General features: G+C 55.9%; 1 protein-coding gene across 5 annotated transcripts in view; it reads left to right on the top strand.

The window, feature by feature from the left end:
* LOC122377477 (mevalonate kinase-like) overlaps positions 1-20,107 on the top strand; it is a 116,979-nt gene that overhangs the window by 61,616 nt on the left and 35,256 nt on the right. For 4 of the 5 annotated variants that reach the window (XM_043357535.1, XM_043357533.1, XM_043357534.1 and 1 more), the window contains one exon: positions 8,087-8,181. The gene's annotated coding sequence lies outside the window, so the exon portion shown is untranslated. Of the gene's footprint in view, positions 1-7,802; positions 7,850-8,086; positions 8,182-20,107 lie in introns of those variants that run through there. The other variant, XM_043357532.1, reaches the window with a different exon arrangement.

Genomic DNA, 20,107 nt, shown 5'->3' with positions numbered 1-20,107 from the left:
AAAATTGCGGGTTTTTTGCGGGTTCGGCTCAGCCAAAATCAGCTTGCGGGTAGTTGTGGTTGGGCAAGGGGTAGCTGCGGGGCGGGGCGGGTAATGAAATTGCAAATTTGGTGCATCTCTAGTCCGGAGCATACCTAGCGCTCCTAGAGTGGGGTATTAAGATACTCTAATGTGAATATTCCATGTTCAGGTAAGTTCTGGCAGCCAAACTAGGCGTTGTCTTGTGCAGGAGAAAGTGACGAATTCGATAGGATATGTTTCTGAGTGGAAAGGTGTGGAAAACATTGTTGATTTCCTACATTTATTTAGAATAGCATTCCTTTAATATGGTGTCTGTAAGGGATTTTTGTAAATGGCATTTTTGTGACCTTAGTAAGGTTGCGGCATACTTTCTGTTGGCCATTCCATTCCTAATAAAGGTACCTTTCAGAAGATATGCACCTTTAAGACCTCGCAAGAATAAAACCAACAGGACGGGACAATGAAATTGAGCTATACTTTCGGGCCTTACTGAGCCCATTGAGTAGTCACGCATGAGTGCGAATTTTGGGCACATTTTTCCAAGTCTTGCTGTGGACATACATATAAAACCAGTAAAACGCCTTTTGGGCGACCAACGGAGCGAGCGAGAGGATGGGCCTTGCACGTGCGAAATTGCGAGGGGGTACCTCCAACTAACTTGTGCACTGCACCCTACTAACCGGTCTTTAGCGATGTGCCAAATTTCAGCGCAATCGGCCTAGCCGTTCTCGAGATCTGGAAGCGGCACACTGCACGTGCGCACGTGCAAGCGGGGTCCAAACTGACTTTTGCACGGCACCCTACTAACTGGTCCCCAACCGTGTACCAAATTTGAGCGCAATCGGCCCAGCCGTTCTCGAGATCTGGGAGCGCCCCCTGCACGTGCGCACGTGCTGTAGCACCCCAACCTTAACCCTCGCCCGTAAACGGCGATCTGCCACCTTCGCCCATGCAGGGGGGGGGGGGTTGGTGCGACCCCCCCCCCCCTTGGCGTTTGAAAACGGAGCGTCGTAGAGCTTAGCGGAAAAGACCAACGGATTGCTCTCGCCGAGATCTCGCGATTGGTGGTATATTTTTTGGTCCTAGGTCAACATTTGACCTACTTTTGACCGGTCAAAGGTCAAATTTTCGGAAAAAATAGACTTTTTCAACTTTCCGCGGCGATTGCGGCAAAACGGTGGGAGATATCGACTTGAAACCTTCACTATCGTGTTCCTTGATCAATTGTCTATCGTTTGGTATGTATTTCGTTTCCCTAGCTCTAAAAATGGCGCGTTGGGAGCGCCGGAAGTCGGCAAGGTCACAGTCGGCGGCAGAAATTCGAAAAATCAAAATTTAAATTTTTGAAATCTGATTGTATTTTTGGATTTGGGAGGTCCATTTGCTCCCTATAGAAGCTAATATTGCTGCATATTCCCATTGAGGTGACAAGAATTAGCAAAATAGTGGTTCGGGCGCTTTTCAAAAATAGTACCGGACGCTGTTCCTCTTGTGACGTCATAGCTCCGTGACCTGACCTGACCCGGTCAAGTTTCTTATACCATATGATAGCCAATACTTGCCCCAACATGCATGGGAAGTTTCATCACGATCCATCAACCGATGTCCGTACCACCGGCAGGAAACCTCGGGCGTTGGCACTCAGTTTGTGAAAATCCGGCCGGAGGCTGTTCCCTTTGTGACGTCATAACTCCGTGACCTGACATGACCCGGTCAAATTTTTTTTTATCAAAAGATGCGCAAGGTTTGCCCCATAAGGTACACAAAATTTGGCGGCGCTGCGCGCCGCCGTTTTTGCACTATTTCCGAAAAGCATCAAGGGGGGGTTGCACCAACCCCCCCCCCCTACATGGGCGAGGTTTAACACATGCAGATGAATTATCTGATGGAGACCTAACTGTGTACCGAGTTTCAATTCAATCGGCCCGACCGTTGTGCCGTTATTGAGGTTGCAATTTTGGGGGTTCTTAAAAAATGTCCAACTTTACCACGCGCCACGTGCTGTGGTTGGCAAGAACGCATGGTGGCCATCACACCACAGAACTTTTACGTCCAAGTGACATTAACAGTAAAGAAGACCGCTTGTCAATCGGATGTCCCGTTCCTAAGATATTAGCTTTTGAAGACCGTCCCCACGGCCGGCCGGCCGGCCGGCCGCTCATACTCAGGATTTTCCCTTAATTCAGTATGAGACTCCGCTCGCTTCGCTCGCTCCGTAACAATGCCATATATGAAACATTCAGACATTTCTTAGCCCCACTGACACAAAAAAACAAAAACCCAAAAAAAGATTTTTTGGAATTAAGACGCGCTAGATCGGAAAAAATCCCCACTGTGCAATGCAACGAACCAGGGCCTGCACTACAATCCTCAGTGTGCTGGATGGCATCACGTGACGTGCGTGGGTGAGGGCGATGAGTATACCGGTGCATTTTGAAGTCACGGCGTCAATGTGTGCCTGGTAACTCAGATGACGGTCGAGTTGAATTCCTAAGTCTTTCACAGTCCCGGCATCGCTCACCACAGAGCCGTAGACGTTAAAGGTAGTGTGCCAGCTTTCCTGGACCGTATGGAGTTAATGGCCCAGTTAAGGAGAACCGGATTTTTAGAACTTATCCATACCTTCAAAACTCATGGAAACGTCTTAAATTCTTCAAATTTTGAGTACCCCAGTGCGAAATTCGTCCCGACGGGTTGTCGGTCGTACCCCAACCACATTTCACACCACTATGAACAATAAATGCACACACTGAAATCGCTATTACCGATATGCTCATCCAATCAAGTTTCGATAAACCCGTTCATCATCATCTCCTGCGGTTTCGAACACGCCTGTTAGGTGGTGCGGTAGACCGCGCCCAAAGCCAGGGCCCCGGTAACGTGAGGTAGCCGAGTCGGGGCAGCGTGCGCTGACCCAAGCCGGGGCCGCGCGTCCTCCCGGTGTCATGTGATAGCCCGGGGCTGCCCGCGGGGATGCGGTAGACCGCGCCCAAAGCTGCGGCCCCGGCTTGGGTCAGCGCACGCTGCCCCGACTCGGCTACCTCACGTTACCGGGGCCCTGGCTTTGGGCGCGGCTTCTGCTCATACTTTGTGGTGCGGTGGTGGTGCGTCGGGCCGCGCGCTCTGACTTCGGCCAAGAAAAATGCGTCAGCTGATCATTGTCATTTCTGCCACTTGCGTGTGGTGAAATGGGGTCATAACTTAAGAGACGGCTTTTTCATATCAATTATTTTACATAAAATCATATTTCAAACCATAAATAATGTTCGACAGCCAAATAAAAGAAACAATACCAATACAGGCTTACAGTTTAAGGCTCGACATTGTGTTGTCTACGATTAGACAGCTGATAACTCATTCCCATACGTCGTAATTCTATAATGACCTTTGCTTATTGTCACATGTGCGCCGCATTCGCGATTGTTGCCGACGCCTGTTTGCAGGTCAGCCCACTACAGTTGTTATACATATCGAAAAACCGATAAACTTTTAGGCGAAAAAGGCACTATTCCAGGCCCATTTTTGATTTTCTTTGCGATATTAGGTAAAAACAGAAGCTTCTTATCCTAGGAAAAATAAAATGGGAAATCTTTCAAAGGTGGCACACTACCTTTAACGGTTGGGACTGGGAGGCCCCTTAACCCTCGCCCGTATCGGTGTTTTTCCAGCCGCGAACGTATAAGGGGGGGGGGGGGTCCGTTGGACCTCCCCTTGCCGTTTCGCCCTTGATCGATCTAGAGCTTCGCCGAAAAAACGAGCGTGTTACCTGTGACGAGAGGGAGCCGATGATACCCAATTTTAAGGTCCTAGGTCATTGGTTGACCTTGCAGGTCAGGTCAATGACCTAAAAGTCGGGAAAATCGGGACCTGTTAGAACGTCGTAAAGTGTGGCTGCTATGGGGTTTTTCGGGGTGCTGATCACGAATATCATGTTAGTTTTGATCACAGATGATGTCTTCATGCATTTAGTCCAAGTCGGGTCAGGTCAGGTCAGGTCAACCAGTAGGGGTCCTCCGGGTATTCCTAGTAGGTGTCAACCGCCTCCGACAGCTCCGTAACATGTTACGAAGGCACCAAAACTACTTCGTAAATATTCATATGGTTGCTAAATTCGAATTCAGCTCAAAAAACTGGCCTGGAAACATGTAAAACTCGAAACAGTGAACCGAGGTCATCAAAGGTTAATGACCTGACCTGACCTTCAGGTGACCTTGACAGCAGTGCCTGCTATCCGTTCATGTGTGTTACATTTCATGGGTGCCACGGCAGCTCCTTTGGCCTGCCCCGCCCTCCCCGCCCTCCCCGCCCTCTCCTGTCGCCCGCCGCTCCGATGACGCAATCAGGGCCACTTGAGTGGCCAGATTAGTCAGCCGCTCGAACCCAGCTACCAGTGTGGGCTGATGGCCTGATGGCAGGGGACGGGAGTTTGTGGACGAGCCAGCCGGTGGAGTGACGACTTGGGTGGTGGCGACTCCTTTTTACCTCGCAACATTGGACGTACACATGCTCAACATTGGTACCTGATTCAGTAGCCAGTGATCATTATTTTATTGTAGATGACTTAGATAGATAGATCGTATGATAAATATTTGACATAGGTATGACATATTTCTCTGATTGTATGCACACTGTCATCACACTACACTGGAGGGGTGTTCACGGGCACCGCACACTGCTGCGTGCGGTGTGTGCGGTGCGTCCAGGGCCTCGTTTCATAAAGCAAGTCTGTAACTTACGCCGGTTTTTGGGCTTGTATTACAAGCGCATGTGAAGCGATAAATTTATATCCCCTTCTCCCTTCTGTTCTTGCTTGCAAGATAGATAAATTCAACGATTCAAACTATCGTCATCGCTTCACATGCACTTGCAATTCAAGACCAAAAACCGGCGTAAGTTACGGACTCGCTTTATGAAACGAGGCCCTGCAGGCGTGGGGGTAGGGGATGGGTAGGCGGTTCTGACGTCACGGCTGCGTGCGGTGGACGGTCCGCTGTGGCCAGTCCCGACCGGCCACAGCGATCGCTGTGTGCGGTGACGGAATGCTGACGTAGGGACGAAGTGGGCGGAGCTTCGAGGCTGTGTGCGGTCCGACCGCACACAGGGCCCGTGAACAGCCCTAGGGTTTTAACTAGGTAGGGTGTAGGTGCTTTTGGCTTCGCTTCATTTCATATAACTTTGGTTTTTATTACATGGCTATTTTCTACTTTCAGTCTAGTCCACGGAAGTCTGACGTGCTTGATCCTAATTTTTCCAATCGACTCGAGTCACCGCGCAGCGCATTACGCGTAACACTAGGGAGCACAGCGGCTTCTTTCCTTGCCGCTCCAGGCGCCCCGTTCCAGTGGCGGCGGAAGGTAATTTTGGATGGGGGTGCAAAGTTTTCTCAAAGGGCCCCTCTGGAAGTTTTGGGCCCCCCTCCATTTTTTTTTTTTGAGTGATTATTATTGATTTATAAAAAAACGAAGATTTTGGAAAATTATCCCCATACACACAAGTTCTATAAAAGGTTTGAAATTGCAGAGTACCTACCTATCTCAAATAATGAAAGCAGAAAGAAGCAAATGCAGCTAGTTTTTTATCGGCTAATCGTTTAGTCTAGCCACCACCCGCAGCGTCTCAAACCACTTTTCTGGATCCGCAGTGGACCATTGAGGGCCCTAGGTACGAGACCGTTCCAAGAAGACCGTGTTTAGAAGCCCCTTGGAAACTGACCACATAGAGACTCCTCTAGAGACCTACATGACTCCCCAGACTGAATGAGCCCTCCAATCAGGGTCGGCCCCTTGAAAGTTGCTGAAAGGTTTCAGAAGGTAGTATAGGCTCGAAAGTCTTTTGAGGGCTCTCAGAAATCGGCATCGGACCCTAAAAAAGCCTGTATGGAGGCCCTCCAAAGCCGGGATGGAGGCCACAGGAGCCCATGTTTAGCCTAAAGAGCCGGTATGGAGGACTGAATAGAGGAAAGGGGTCTCAGTGGGGCCTTCAGGGGCAAGCGTTTGAGCCCCAAAAGTATGTGTGGGGTCTTAGAGGCAGGTAGACCCCTGGGGTATGCACGGGGTCCCAGGAGCTCGCGTGTGAGCCCAAATATTCGGCTGGCGGCTACTAGAACCAGCATGGGGATTCTTAGAAGCCGCTTAGACCCACATTTCATGGGTCATGAGTCCCAAGAGTCGATGTAGGGGCCATAAAAGCCGGTGTAGGACCCATGGCCCCATAAGTTCCGACATTGAGACTCTCAGAGGCCGGCGACGGGGAACCAAGGGCAGATAAAGTGCCTCAACAAGCCGACATAGGGCCTGAGAATCAGTGTGTAATTCCAGGAGCCTGCGTGAGCTCTCGGAGACCTTCGTATTTCGTAAGGTCCACAAAGGTCCACTGAATCTGAAATCTGAACTCTGCGGGGCCCTCAGAGGCCAGCATGTCTCCTGGCACCTGCCTGCGTTGAGTTGAGACCCTCCGAGGCCGTCGTAGGGTTCTTCAGAGGCCGGCGTTGGCCCTTGAAGCCTTCGTTAGGCCCTAGAAGCCGTCAAGAGGGCCCTCAGAGGTCAGCATGGCCCCTGGAGCCTGCCTGCGTCGAGGCCCTCAGAGGCCGTCGTGGGGCCCTTAGACACCAGCGTGGGCCTTTGGAGCTTGCGTTGGGTCTTAGAGACCATCGTGAGGGCCCAGGGAGGTCGTCGTCAGGGCCCTCAGCCCCTCAGGGACCGTCCTGGGGTCCTCAGAATTGTTGTGAGGGCCCTTAGAAGCCTTCGAGAGGATCATTGATGATCAGAGGTCGTCATGAGGGTCCTTGGCCATAGTGAGGGTCTTCATGGGCCCTCAGATACATTTGCAGGGCTCTCAGAGGCCTTGGTAAGACCGCTAGAGGCCATTGTTAGGGCCCTCAATAGACCGTTGCAGGGCCCTCAGATGCCAGCATAGCCCCTGCAGCCTGGTTGTGTTGGGGCCCTCAGAGGCCGTCGCGGGGCCGTCTGAAGCCAAATGGGCCCTCAGACTTGAGTTGGGTCTAGAGCCGTCACGAGGGCCCTCAGAGACCGTCGTAGAGGCCCTCCGAGGCCAGCGGGGCCCCTGGAGTCCTGTAGGACCCTCAGCGGTTGTCATGAGGGCCCTTAGTGGTCGTTATAGGGCCCCAGGGGACAGAGGTCGTCGTGAGAGCCCTCAGAGATCATCGTAAGGGCCCTCAGAGGCCGTCATAGGGGCCCTCCGAGGCCAGCGTGGCCCCTGGAGTCTCCTTGGGCCCCTGGAGTCTGTGGAACCATCAGCGGTCGTCATGAGGGCCCTTAGTGGCCGTTGTAGGGCCCCAGGGGACAGAGGTCGTCGTGGGAGCCCTCAGAGATCGTCATAAAAGGGCCCTCTGAGGCCGTCGTGGGGGCCCTCAGATGCCGCATGGAGCACCAAACGCGGCTCGGGACACTTCTAGCCGGTGTGGGGCCCCAAAGACTAGCATGGGGCGCTCCTGACCATAATTGGACATCCTGGATGATTCCACATCAGTGTTCGTTTCCCGATCACTGGTTTTCAGGAGAAAATGTATTGGATGGTGCGACGGGCCCCTTGTACGGATTTTGGGGGTGCAAAAAGATATGTTTGCACCCCCATGTTTTTCGATGGGGGTGCAGTTGCACCCCCTGCACCCCCTATTCCGCCGCCACTGCGGCCCGTTCTCAGCGTAACTGGCAGCCTCGCCGGCGCCGGTACCGTTAGTCGACCAATGCGGCCACTCTAGTGTATCGAACGGTCGGCGGCGCGTTCCCACTGCCGGCTGGCCGCCCGGCGCACAGCCGCCTCACTCGGCCCCCAGACGGCGCGCCATCGGCACCGCCGCAGTAACGTGGTTTGTGCCCCTGTGTCGTGCTGAAAGCCGCCTTCTCTGTGAACTGTGCTGAAGGCTGGCTCTCACTTTGCTTCTCTCTCTCTCTCTCTCTCTCTCTCTCTCTCTCTTTCTCTCTCTCTCTCTCTCTCTCTCTCTCTCTCTCTCTCCTCCCTCTCTCCCTTCCTCCCTCCCCTTTGCTGAAGGCTGGTTCTCTCCTTGTGCTGAAGGCTGGCTCTCTCTCTCTCTCTCTGTTCTCAGGAGGTGGTGGACGAATCAGACGGCTGTGGCGGAAAGTTTTCCGTACTGATCGTCTCCAAGCAGTTCGAGGGAAAGCCGCTGCTGGCCCGTCACAGGTGAGGGACAGGGTCTCCGGTGGCCGCTCGGCGCCGGACCAGCGGCTAGCGAGCCCCGCAAAGCCACGGCGATCGTTCGCCACTTGCGCTGCTGCCATAGAACGAGCTGGGAGCCTACGCGGCTCTGGAGAGGCGCTCAGCTGCGGTGTAGCACAGTCTCTGGAGAGGCTGTAGCACAGTCTCTGCAGAGGCGCTCAGCTGCGGTGTAGCACAGTCTCTGGAGAGGCGCTCAGCTGCGGTGTAGCACAGTCTCTGGAGAGGCGCTCAGCTGCGGTGTAGCACAGTATCTGGAGAGGCGCTCAGCTGCGGTGTAGCACAGGCTCTGGAGAGCTGGGAATCTGGTGGCGGCACTTTTTGTGTGTATGAGCTGACCGGCCGGGGCTGTCTGTGAATGGCCGGTGGCTGTCTGGCTGTCTGAGGCTGGACTGTGACTGTCTGAGGCTGGACTGTGGCTGTCTGAGGCTGGACTGTGGCTGTCTGTGGCTGGACTGTGACTGTCTGGCTGTCTGTGGCTGTCTGAGGCTGGACTGTGGCTGTCTGGCTGTCTGTGGCTGTCTGAGGCTGGACTGTGACTGTCTGAGGCTGGACTGTGGCTGTCTGAGACTGGACTGTGGCTGTGTGTGGCTGTCTGAGGCTGGACTGTGGCTGTCTGTGGCTGTCTGAGGCTGAACTGTGGCTGTCTGAGGCTGGACTGTGGCTGTCTGTGGCTGGACTGTGGCTGTCTGAGGCTGGACTGTGGCTGTCTGTGGCTGATTGTGGCTGTCTGAGGCTGGACTGTGACTGTCTGAGGCTGGACTGTGGCTGTCTGAGGCTGGACGTGTGCGCCTGTGTCGCCGCTTCTATTTTCAATAACTTCAAATTATTTAGCTAGATAGGTGTTATGCATAACATTATCCTATCAACTTGTTAACACGCGCACCGACGGGGGGGGGGGGTTCGCGAATAGCGGGAAAACCGCGGCGTAGCGCCGCGAAATTTGGTACGACTATTCTCTCATCAATTTTACACATGGTGTGCAAGTTTGAACCTCCTAACTTTTAAGGTCAGGTCACCAGGTCACTTTGAATGACCCAACCTCAAGTCACTTTTTTGCAACTTTGTCACCGTGCCAGAGCTACAGTAGATGTCGGAGGCCTTTGAAAGTCGCAGGGTGTTATTAGGTCATTAGTAGCTACAATTTGTATATCTCGGAATTTTGATATCGGTGACCTAAGGTCAGGTAAATTTCGCGACCTCCCCATTACAAGTCAATGGGGGAAAAATCAGCTCCCTGTTTTTACCACTAAAACGGGTCGGAATGGCCCCATAAACCATACATAACCTCATATACGATCAACCTTCACTACCTTGAGGTCTGTTTTGCTGTTAGGCAGCTGTAAGGTCATGTGACGTCATCAAAGGTCACCAGCGGTTTTTTGACAATAACTCCGTACAGGAACAAGATACAGCCGCGCGGATGGTCTCATTGTGTTCAGCTCGTCAATGCGCATCGAATGATATACATGATGACCTCGAGATCACGTGACCTGAGGTCAACCTTTGACCTTGTCCTTTCGAGGTCAACATATATATCATTCGATGCGGATTGACGAGAGGATCACGATGCTGCCCTTAGTTTGTTCCTATATTGACTAAGTTCGAAAGTTATTCGAGAAAACCTCTCTCCATACCTAGCGCCGCCATTTTGACTTTTTTGACCCCTGTGACGTCATCTTTGACCCGACCTAAAAATGACCTTAGTAAAAATTGTAGACCTTGTCCGTGCGTATCCGATGCCGTTTACCGCTTGTCGCTATCTTGCTTCGTTCTCGAGATCTCAGGGGGGCGGTCATCCGCCCACCCCCCCGTCGGTACGAAGTAGGCGCAGACCCCCGTCGGTGCGAGTGTTAACCTATTTTCGAAGCACCTGTATTGTATTATAGTCTATTTCTTTAAGATATTTGCGCATTGGTTTTGTTGGCTCAGCTACTTTTTAGCTCAGTTTGTTAAGGACATCACCAGTACGGTCATGGCCTGTGTCATAAGATGCACGCTGTAGCAAAATCCTGCGCCAGCGGCAGGAGTAGAACTGCTGTTTGACGGAGGCACCGGTGTCTGACAACTGCAGGTGGAAACAGTCTGTAGGCCGGCCAGAGGTCATGCTCGTATCGCTCACCCTTGACCCCGTCCATCGCCTCTGGCGGATACTCAACAGGGCGTTCATTGGCTCATTGGTCTGCTCAGTGAGCGCCAATCATAGACAGCTCAGTGAGCGTGCCGCTAGTAAACTCACAAGAAGCATGATACCGCTATAAGATTTCACTTGGAAGAGGCTATCTGGACGACATTGCCAGTTAATACGGGTGGGGGGGGGGGAGGAATTCGGGATCCAATTGTATTTTATATTCAAATAGCCAGAGAATGGCATACCACAACATTTTTCTCGCCGTTCACTTGATTTCATTGTGGTCGGTGGTGGGCAGTCGGTGGTCGGTGGTCAGAGCGGCTGTCGGTGGTCAGTGGTCAGAGCGGCTGTCCGTGGTCAGTGGTCAGAGCGACTGTCGGTGGTCAGTGGTCAGTCGTCAGAGCGACTGTCGGTGGTCAGTGGTCAGAGCGGCTGTCGGTGGTCAGTGGTCAGTGGTCAGAGCGGCTGTCGGTGGTCGGTGGTCAGAGTGGCTGTCAGTGGTCAGTGGTCAGAGCGGCTGTCGGTGGTCAGTGGTCAGAGCGGCTGTCGGTGGTCAGTGGTCAGAGCGGCTGTCGGTGGTCAGTGGTCAGAGCGGCTGTCGGTGGTCGGTGGTCAGAGTGGCTGTCGGTGGTCGGTGGTCGGTGGTCAGAGCGGCTGTCGGTGGTCAGTGGTCATTGTTCAGAGCGACTGTCGGTGGTCAGTGGTCAGAGCGGCTGTCGATGGTCAGTGGTCAGTGGTCAGAGCGGCTGTCGGTGGTCAGTGGTCAGTGGTCAGAGCGGCTGTCGGTGGTCGGTGGTCAGAGTGGCTGTCAGTGGTCAGTGGTCAGAGCGGCTGTCGGTGGTCAGTGGTCAGAGCGGCTGTCGGTGGTCAGTGGTCAGTGGTCAGGACGGCTGTCGGTGGTCAGTGGTCAGAGCGACTGTCGATGATCAGTGGTCAGTGGTCAGAGCGGCTGTCGGTGGTCGGTGGTCAGAGCGGCTGTCGGTGGTCAGTGGTCAGTGGTCAGAGCGGCTGTCGGTGGTCAGTGGTCAGAGCGACTGTCGGTGGTCAGTGGTCAGAGCGACTGTCGGTGGTCAGTGGTCAGTCGTCAGAGCGACTGTCAGTGGTCAGAGCGGCTGTCTGTGGTCGGTGGTCAGAGTGACTGTCGGTGGTCAGTGGTCAGAGCGGCTTTCGGTGGTCAGAGCGGCTGTCGGTGGTCGGTGGTCAGAGCGACTGTCGGTGGTCGGTGGTCAGTGGTCAGAGCGGCTGTCGGTGGTCAGTGGTCATTGGTCAGAGTGACTGTCGGTGGTCAGTGGTCAGAGCGGCTGTCGGTGGTCAGTGGTCAGAGCGGCTGTCGGTGGTCAGTGGTCAGTGGTCAGAGCGGCTGTCAGTGGTCAGTGGTCAGAGCGGCTGTCCGTGGTCAGTGGTCAGAGCGACTGTCGGTGGTCAGTGGTCAGAGCGGCTGTCGGTGGTCAGTGGTCAGAGTGGCTGTCGGTGGTCAGTGGTCAGAGCGGCTGTCGGTGGTCATTGGTCAGAGCGACTGTCGGTGGTCAGTGGTCAGAGCGGCTGTCGGTGGTCAGAACGGCTGTCGGTGGTCAGTGGTCAGTGGTCAGAGCGACTGTCGGTGGTCAGTGGTCAGAGCGGCTGTCGGTGGTCAGTGGTCAGAGCGGGTGTCGGTGGTCGGTGGTCAGTGGTCAGAGCGACTGTCAGTGGTCAGAGCGGCTGTCGGTGGTCAGTGGTCAGAGCGGCTGTCGGTGGTCAGTGGTCAGAGCGGCTGTCTGTGGTCAGTGGTCAGAGCTGCTGTCGATGGTCAGTGGTCAGTGGTCAGAGCGGCTGTCGGTGGTCAGTGGTCAGAGCGGCTGTCCGTGGTCAGTGGTCAGAGCGACTGTCAGTGGTCAGAGCGGCTCTCGGTGGTCGGTGGTCAGTGGTCAGAGCGACTCGGTGGTCAGTGGTCAGTAGTCAGAACGACTGTCAGTGTCAATTCGGGATCCAATTGTATTTTATATTCAAATAGCCAGGGAATGGCATACCACAACATTTTTCTCGCCGTTCACTTGATTTCATTGTGGTCGGTAGTGGGCAGTCGGTGGTCGGTGGTCAGAGCGGCTGTCGGTGGTCAGTGGTCAGAGCGGCTGTACGTGGTCAGTGGTCAGAGCGACTGTCGGTGGTCAGTGGTCAGTCGTCAGAGCGACTGTCGGTGGTCAGTGGTCAGAGCGGCTGTCGGTGGTCAGTGGTCAGTGGTCAGAGCGGCTGTCGGTGGTCGGTGGTCAGAGTGGCTGTCAGTGGTCAGTGGTCAGAGCGGCTGTCGGTGGTCAGTGGTCAGAGCGGCTGTCGGTGGTCAGTGGTCAGTGGTCAGAGCGGCTGTCGGTGGTCGGTGGTCAGAGTGGCTGTCGGTGGTCGGTGGTCGGTGGTCAGAGCGGCTGTCGGTGGTCAGTGGTCATTGGTCAGAGCGACTGTCGGTGGTCAGTGGTCAGAGCGGCTGTCGATGGTCAGTGGTCAGTGGTCAGAGCGGCTGTCGGTGGTCAGTGGTCAGTGGTCAGAGCGGCTGTCGGTGGTCGGTGGTCAGAGTGGCTGTCAGTGGTCAGTGGTCAGAGCGGCTGTCGGTGGTCAGTGGTCAGAGCGGCTGTCGGTGGTCAGTGGTCAGTGGTCAGTGGTCAGTGGTCAGGACGGCTGTCGGTGGTCAGTGGTCAGAGCGACTGTCGATGGTCAGTGGTCAGTGGTCAAAGCGGCTGTCGGTGGTCGGTGGTCAGAGTGGCTGTCAGTGGTCAGTGGTCAGAGTGGCTGTCGGTGGTCAGTGGTCAGAGCGGCTGTCGGTGGTCAGTGGTCAGTGGTCAGAGCGGCTGTCGGTGGTCAGTGGTCAGAGCGACTGTCGGTGGTCAGTGGTCAGTCGTCAGAGCGACTGTCAGTGGTCAGAGCGGCTGTCTGTGGTTGGTGGTCAGAGCGACTGTCGGTGGTCAGTGGTCAGAGCGGCTTTCGGTGGTCAGAGCGGCTGTCGGTGGTCGGTGGTCAGAGCGACTGTCGGTGGTCGGTGGTCAGTGGTCAGAGCGGCTGTCGGTGGTCAGTGGTCATTGGTCAGAGTGACTGTCGGTGGTCAGTGGTCAGAGCGGCTGTCGGTGGTCAGTGGTCAGAGCGGCTGTCGGTGGTCAGTGGTCAGTGGTCAGAGCGGCTGTCAGTGGTCAGTGGTCAGAGCGGCTGTCCGTGGTCAGTGGTCAGAGCGACTGTCGGTGGTCAGTGGTCAGAGCGGCTGTCGGTGGTCAGTGGTCAGAGTGGCTGTCGGTGGTCAGTGGTCAGAGCGGCTGTCGGTGGTCATTGGTCAGAGCGACTGTCGGTGGTCAGTGGTCAGAGCGGCTGTCGGTGGTCATTGGTCAGAGCGACTGTCGGTGGTCGGTGGTCAGAGCGGCTGTCGGTGGTTAGAACGGCTGTCGGTGGTCAGTGGTCAGTGGTCAGAGCGGCTGTCGGTGGTCAGTGGTCAGAGCGGCTGTCGGTGGTCGGTGGTCAGTGGTCAGAGCGACTGTCAGTGGTCAGAGCGGCTGTCGGTGGTCAGTGGTCAGAGCGGCTGTCGGTGGTCAGTGGTCAGAGCGGCTGTCTGTGGTCAGTGGTCAGAGCTGCTGTCGATGGTCAGTGGTCAGTGGTCAGAGCGGCTGTCGGTGGTCAGTGGTCAGAGCCACTGTCGGTGGTCGGTGGTCAGTGGTCAGAGCGGCTGTCGGTGGTCAGTGGTCAGTGGTCAGAGCGGCTGTCGGTGGTCGGTGGTCGGTGGTCAGAGCGGCTGTCGATGGTCAGTGGTCAGAGCGGCTGTCGGTGGTCGGTGGTCAGTGGTCAGAGCGGCTGTCGGTGGTCGGTGGTCAGAGCGGCTGTCAGTGGCCAGTGGTCAGGACGGCTGTCGGTGGTCAGTGGTCAGAGCGACTGTCGATGGTCAGTGGTCAGTGGTCAGAGCGGCTGTCGGTGGTCGGTGGTCAGAGTGGCTGTCAGTGGTCAGTGGTCAGAGTGGCTGTCGGTGGTCAGTGGTCAGAGCGGCTGTCGGTGCTCAGTGGTCAGAGCGGCTGTCGGTGGTCAGTGGTCAGTGGTCAGAGCGGCTGTCGGTGGTCAGTGGTCAGAGCGACTGTCGGTGGTCAGTGGTCAGAGCGACTGTCGGTGGTCAGTGGTCAGTCGTCAGAGCGACTGTCAGTGGTCAGAGCGGCTGTCTGTGGTCGGTGGTCAGAGCGACTGTCGGTGGTCAGTGGTCAGAGCGGCTTTCGGTGGTCAGAGCGGCTGTCGGTGGTCGGTGGTCAGAGCGACTGTCGGTGGTCGGTGCTCAGTGGTCAGAGCGGCTGTCGGTGGTCAGTGGTCATTGGTCAGAGTGACTGTCGGTGGTCAGTGGTCAGAGCGGCTGTCGGTGGTCAGTGGTCAGAGCGGCGGTCGGTGGTCAGTGGTCAGTGGTCAGAGCGGCTGTCAGTGGTCAGTGGTCAGAGCGGCTGTCCGTGGTCAGTGGTCAGAGCGACTGTCGGTGGTCAGTGGTCAGAGCGGCTGTCGGTGGTCAGTGGTCAGTGGTCAGAGTGGCTGTCGGTGGTCAGTGGTCAGAGTGGCTGTCGGTGGTCATTGGTCAGAGCGACTGTCGGTGGTCAGTGGTCAGAGCGGCTCTCGGTGGTCATTGGTCAGAGCGACTGTCGGTGGTCAGTGGTCAGAGCGGCTGTCGGTGGTCAGAACGGCTGTCGGTGGTCAGTGGTCAGTGGTCAGAGCGGCTGTCGGTGGTCAGTGGTCAGAGCGACTGTCGGTGGTCAGTGGTCAGAGCGGCTGTCGGTGGTCAGTGGTCAGAGCGGCTGTCGGTGGTCGGTGGTCAGTGGTCAGAGCGACTGTCAGTGGTCAGAGCGGTGGTCAGTGGTCAGAGCGGATGTCTGTGGTCAGTGGTCAGAGCTGCTGTCGATGGTCAGTGGTCAGTGGTCAGAGCGGCTGTCGGTGGTCAGTGGTCAGAGCGGCTGTCCGTGGTCAGTGGTCAGAGCGACTGTCAGTGGTCAGAGCGGCTCTCGGTGGTCGGTGGTCAGTGGTCAGAGCGACTCGGTGGTCAGTGGTCAGTAGTCAGAACGACTGTCAGTGGTCAGAGCGGCTGTCGATGGTCAGTCTCAGTGGTCAGAGTGGCTGTCGGTGGTCAGTGGTCAGAGCGACTCGGTGGTCAGTGGTCAGAGCGGCTGTCGGTGGTCAGTGGTCAGAGCGGCTGTCGGTGGTCAGTGGTCAGAGCTACTGTCGATGGTCAGTGGTCAGTGGTCAGAGCGGCTGTCGGTGGTCAGTGGTCAGTGGTCAGAGCGACTGTCGGTGGTCAGTGGTCAGAGCGGCTGTCTGTGGTCAGTGGTCAGAGTGGCTGTCGGTGGTCAGTGGTCAGAGCGGCTGTCGGTGGTCAGTGGTCAGAGCCACTGTCGGTGGTCGGTGGTCAGTGGTCAGAGCGGCTGTCGGTGGTCAGTGGTCAGTGGTCAGAGCGGCTGTCGGTGGTCGGTGGTCAGAGTTGCTGTCGGTGGTCGGTGGTCAGAGCGACTGTCGATGGTCAGTGGTCAGTGGTCAGAGCGGCTGTCGGTGGTCAGTGGTCAGAGTGGCTGTCCGTGGTCAGTGGTCAGAGCGACTGTCGATAGTCAGTGGTCAGAGCGGCTGTCGGTGGTCGGTGGTCAGAGTGGCTGTCGGTGGTCAGTGGTCAGAGCGGCTGTCGGTGGTCAGTGGTCAGAGCGGCTGTCCGTGGTCAGTGGTCAGAGCGACTGTCGGTGGTCAGTGGTCAGAGCGACTGTCGATGGTCAGTGGTCAGTGATCAGAGCGGCTGTCGGTGGTCGGTGGTCAGAGTGGCGGTCGGTGGTCAGTGGTCAGAGCGAATGTCGGTGGTCGGTGGTCAGAGCGGCTGTCGGTGGTCGGTGGTCAGAGTGGCTGTCGATGGTCAGTGGTCAGAGCGGCTGTCGCTGGTCAGTGGTCAGAGCGACTGTCGGTGGTTAGTGGTCAGTGATCAGAGTGGCTGTCGGTGGTCGGTGGTCGGTGGTCAGAGCGGCTGTCGATGGTCATTGGTCAGAGCGGCTGTCGGTGGTCGGTGGTCAGTGGTCAGAGCGACTGTCGGTTGTCAGTGGTCAGAGCGACTGTCGATGGTCAGTGGTCAGAGCGACTGTCGTTGGTCAGAGCGGCTCTCGGTGGTCGGTGGTCAGTGGTCAGAGCGGCTCTCCGTGGTCACTGGTCAGAGCGACTGTCGATGGTCAGTGGTCAGAGTGGCTGTCGGTGGTCAGTGGTCAGAGCGACTGTCGATGGTCAGTGGTCAGTGGTCAGAGCGGCTGTCGGTGGTCGGTGGTCAGAGTGGCTGTCGGTGGTCAGTGGTCAGAGCGACTGTCGGTGGTCGGTGGTCAGAGCGGCTGTCCGTGGTCAGTGGTCAGAGCGACTGTCGATGGTCAGTGGTCAGAGCGGCTGTCGGTGGTCAGTGGTCAGAGCGACTGTCGATGGTCAGTGGTCAGTGGTCAGAGCGGCTGTCGGTGGTCGGTGGTCAGAGTGGCTGTCGGTGGTCAGTGGTCAGAGTGGCTGTCGGTGGTCAGTGGTCAGAGCGACTGTCGGTGGTCGGTGGTCAGAGCGGCTGTCGGTGGTCAGTGCTCAGAGCGACTGTCGGTGGTCAATGGTCAGTGGTCAGAGTGGCTGTCGGTGGTCGGTGGTCGGTGGTCAGAGCGGCTGTCGATGGTCAGTGGTCAGAGCGGCTGTCGGTGGTCGGTGGTCAGTGGTCAGAGCGGCTGTCGGTGGTCGGTGGTCAGAGCGGCTGTCGGTGGTCGGTGGTCAGAGTGGCTGTCGGTGGTCGGTGGTGAGAGCGACTCGGTGGTCAGTGTTCAGTAGTCAGAACGACTGTCAGTGGTCAGAGCGGCTGTCGATGGTCAGTTTCAGTGGTCAGAGCGGCTGTCGGTGGTCGGTGGTCAGTGGTCAGAGCGACTGTCGGTGGTCAGTGGTCAGAGCGGCTGTCGGTGGTCGGTGGTCAGAGCGACTCGGTGGTCAGTGGTCAGAGCGGCTGTCGGTGGTCAGTGGTCAGTGGTCAGAGCGGCTGTCGGTGGTCAGTGGTCAGAGTGGCTGTCGGTGGTCAGTGGTCAGAGCGACTCGGTGGTCAGTGGTCAGTGGTCAGAACGACTGTCAGTGGTCAGTGCGGCTGTCGGTGGTCGGTGGTCAGTGGTCAGAGCGACTGTCGGTGGTCATTGGTCAGAGCGACTGTCGGTCAGTGGTCAGAGCGACTGTCGGTGGCCAGTGGTCAGAGCGGCTGTCGGTGGTCGGTGGTCAGTGGTCAGAGCGACTGTCAGTGGTCAGAGCGACTGTCGATGGTCAGTCTCAGTGGTCAGAGCGGCTGTCGATGGTCAGTCTCAGTGGTCAGAGCGACTGTCGGTGGCCAGTGGTCAGAGCGGCTGTCGGTGGTCGGTGGTCAGAGCGACTCGGTGGTCAGTGGTCAGAGCGGCTGTCGGTGGTCAGTGGTCAGTGGTCAGAGCGGCTGTCGGTGGTCAGTGGTCAGAGTGGCTGTCGGTGGTCAGTGGTCAGAGCGACTCGGTGGTCAGTCGTCAGTGGTCAGAGCGGCTGTCGGTGGTCAGAGCGGCTGTGTGTCAGAGCCAGAGGTCAGCGGTAAGGAGTCGCGCTGGTCCGCCGGTATGCGGCTCATTGGCGTCCAGCGGCGGCATATCATCTGAACCGGGCCGATAATCCGCCGGCGTGTCGGACAGAAATCCATCCGGTCAGCCGTCTGCAGTGGCCGGCGGCGGGGAGTGTCACTGCCGTCTGCAGTGGCTGGCGGCGGGGGGTGTCACTGCCGTCTGCAGTGGCCGGCGGCGGGGAGTGTCACTGCCGTCTGCAGTGGCCGGCGGCGGGGAGTGTCTGCAGTGGCTGGCGGCGGGGAGTGTCACTGCCGTCTGCAGTGGCTGGCAGCGGGAAGTGTCACTGCCGTCTGCAGTGGCCGGTGGCGGGGAGTGTCTGCAGTGGCCGGCGGTGGTATTGTTCTGGGGCGCGCAGTGGCCGGCCGTTGGGGAGTGTGCCGTGGCGCGCAGGTGGCGCCCCGTCTTTAGTCGCCGGCTCTCACACTTTCACCGGCGCGTCGGTCTGCCGCGCGCCACGTCATTAGCATGCGCCGGAGGCTAACGGTGGCCAGTCGGCCCGCCTCGCTCAGCCTTGGCCACCTACCTCCGTCTCCTATCCGGCCTGTACGAGGTGTGACAAAAGAAAACCGGGAATGGAACTCAAGCGGTAGTCAGTAAGGCCCCAGTGAAAACAATGCGTGTCGTGATATTTTTGCAACTTTGCACCGATTCTGTCTGGTAATATTTTTCACCTGTGCCGAATGCCGATCAGTCTTCTTTTTATAGGCCTTTCCGTGAACCCATATTTTTGACCTTGTCATAAGATTGTAGTGGCACGTGATCATGACCTCTTAAAAAAAAAACAAGAATTAAAAGCTGTGACACCTTAGAAGTTAACTAAATCGTGTAAGCTTTATTTCCTTGTAAATGATCTTAAAACGTTGCAAAGTTGTAACATTTTAAACCTGTGCAAAACTGCAAAGGCTTACTTATGTGACCCAATGTTGGGAACAAGACTCTTTTCTGGTCCCAGTTGGATCAAAAAGATTTTGTTCGCCATTACAAATGTATACTTAAGTGCCTGGAATGTGCTAAGTCTTCCATTCTGTGCGATGAAAAACTGCTATGCTTACACCTAAAATACGCACCAAATAGCATGGACAGTTTTTCCAGGCGGTGGGGGGGGGGGGGGGGAGGCCAGGCGCGTAACCATCACTGGGGACACTGGGGACCGGTCCCCAGTAACTTTTGAGTTACTGGGGACCGTCCCCAGTAAAACCGACGACCTCCTCATTTTGCTTAAATAGCCAAATGTTCTCTTTAAATCGACGTGAAGAGCAATAGGTATGTAGTCAACGGAATACAAAACTATGGGTGTTTTGTTTAGCCCGCGCCCGGGTGGGCCTCTCAGCCGGCTTCGCCATGGTAAGGGGAGGCTTTTTGGCCACGAGCTGAAGTGCTGCGGCAAAGCGCATTCGATAGCAGTCTTTCAAAGGCCTTTCTGAGACATGTTCTCAGATTTGACCCAAGGTCAGCGGTTTAGCCTCCAGAGGCAACAACTATCAAAAGTTGGCGTTTTTGCGGAAAAGGTTTTTGTATCACAACTTTTGACTCCAAGCTTGTATGACGCTGATTTTACCGGCATCGCGTGTCGCGTTTGTCTCGTCGAGATGCGTCGAATGAACAATAAGCTGACCTGAAAAGGTCAACTTGAAGGAAAAGGCCACGTTGCATGTCATTCGATTGGTATTGTTAAGTTGAACACATTTATGGTGTTATCAGCGCTCTAGCATGTTTCTACCTAAAGTTATGGGAAACTGTTGGAGATGTTTCAAAACCTGAGATGACCTCAAGGTCATAGAAAGTATCACAGGTGCAATTTCTCGGGTCAGTGTGTCATGGTTACGTGTGGAACGGCGTTTGAATGTGTTTTCGGCCAAAAGAAGAGCATTTCAATTTTCTCCCATTGACTTACAATGGAGAGGTCGCAAAATTGACCTGACATTAGGTCACCGAAGTGGAAACTTTGAGATAGGCATACGAATTGTTCATACTGATTTCCTCATGTAAAAGCCCGAGTTTCAAACTTCTGGGATGTAATAAACTGTAGGAATGACAGAGTTTTTTTAGAGGCATGGTTACCTACTTTAGGTGACCTGGTGACCTGCCCTTTTGTGACCTGGGGTCAAAATCTCTACACATGATGCGAAATTGAGGAATTATAAGCTATACCAAGTTTCGCGGTGGTGCGCGCCGC

Source organism: Amphibalanus amphitrite, unplaced genomic scaffold (genome assembly GCF_019059575.1).
Source record: "Amphibalanus amphitrite isolate SeventyFive unplaced genomic scaffold, NRLGWU_Aamphi_draft 000045F_arrow, whole genome shotgun sequence".
Taxonomy (NCBI): Eukaryota; Metazoa; Arthropoda; class Thecostraca; order Balanomorpha; family Balanidae; genus Amphibalanus; species Amphibalanus amphitrite.
Note: the sequence above shows the minus strand (reverse complement) of the source record. Positions and strands in the feature narration are given on the sequence as shown.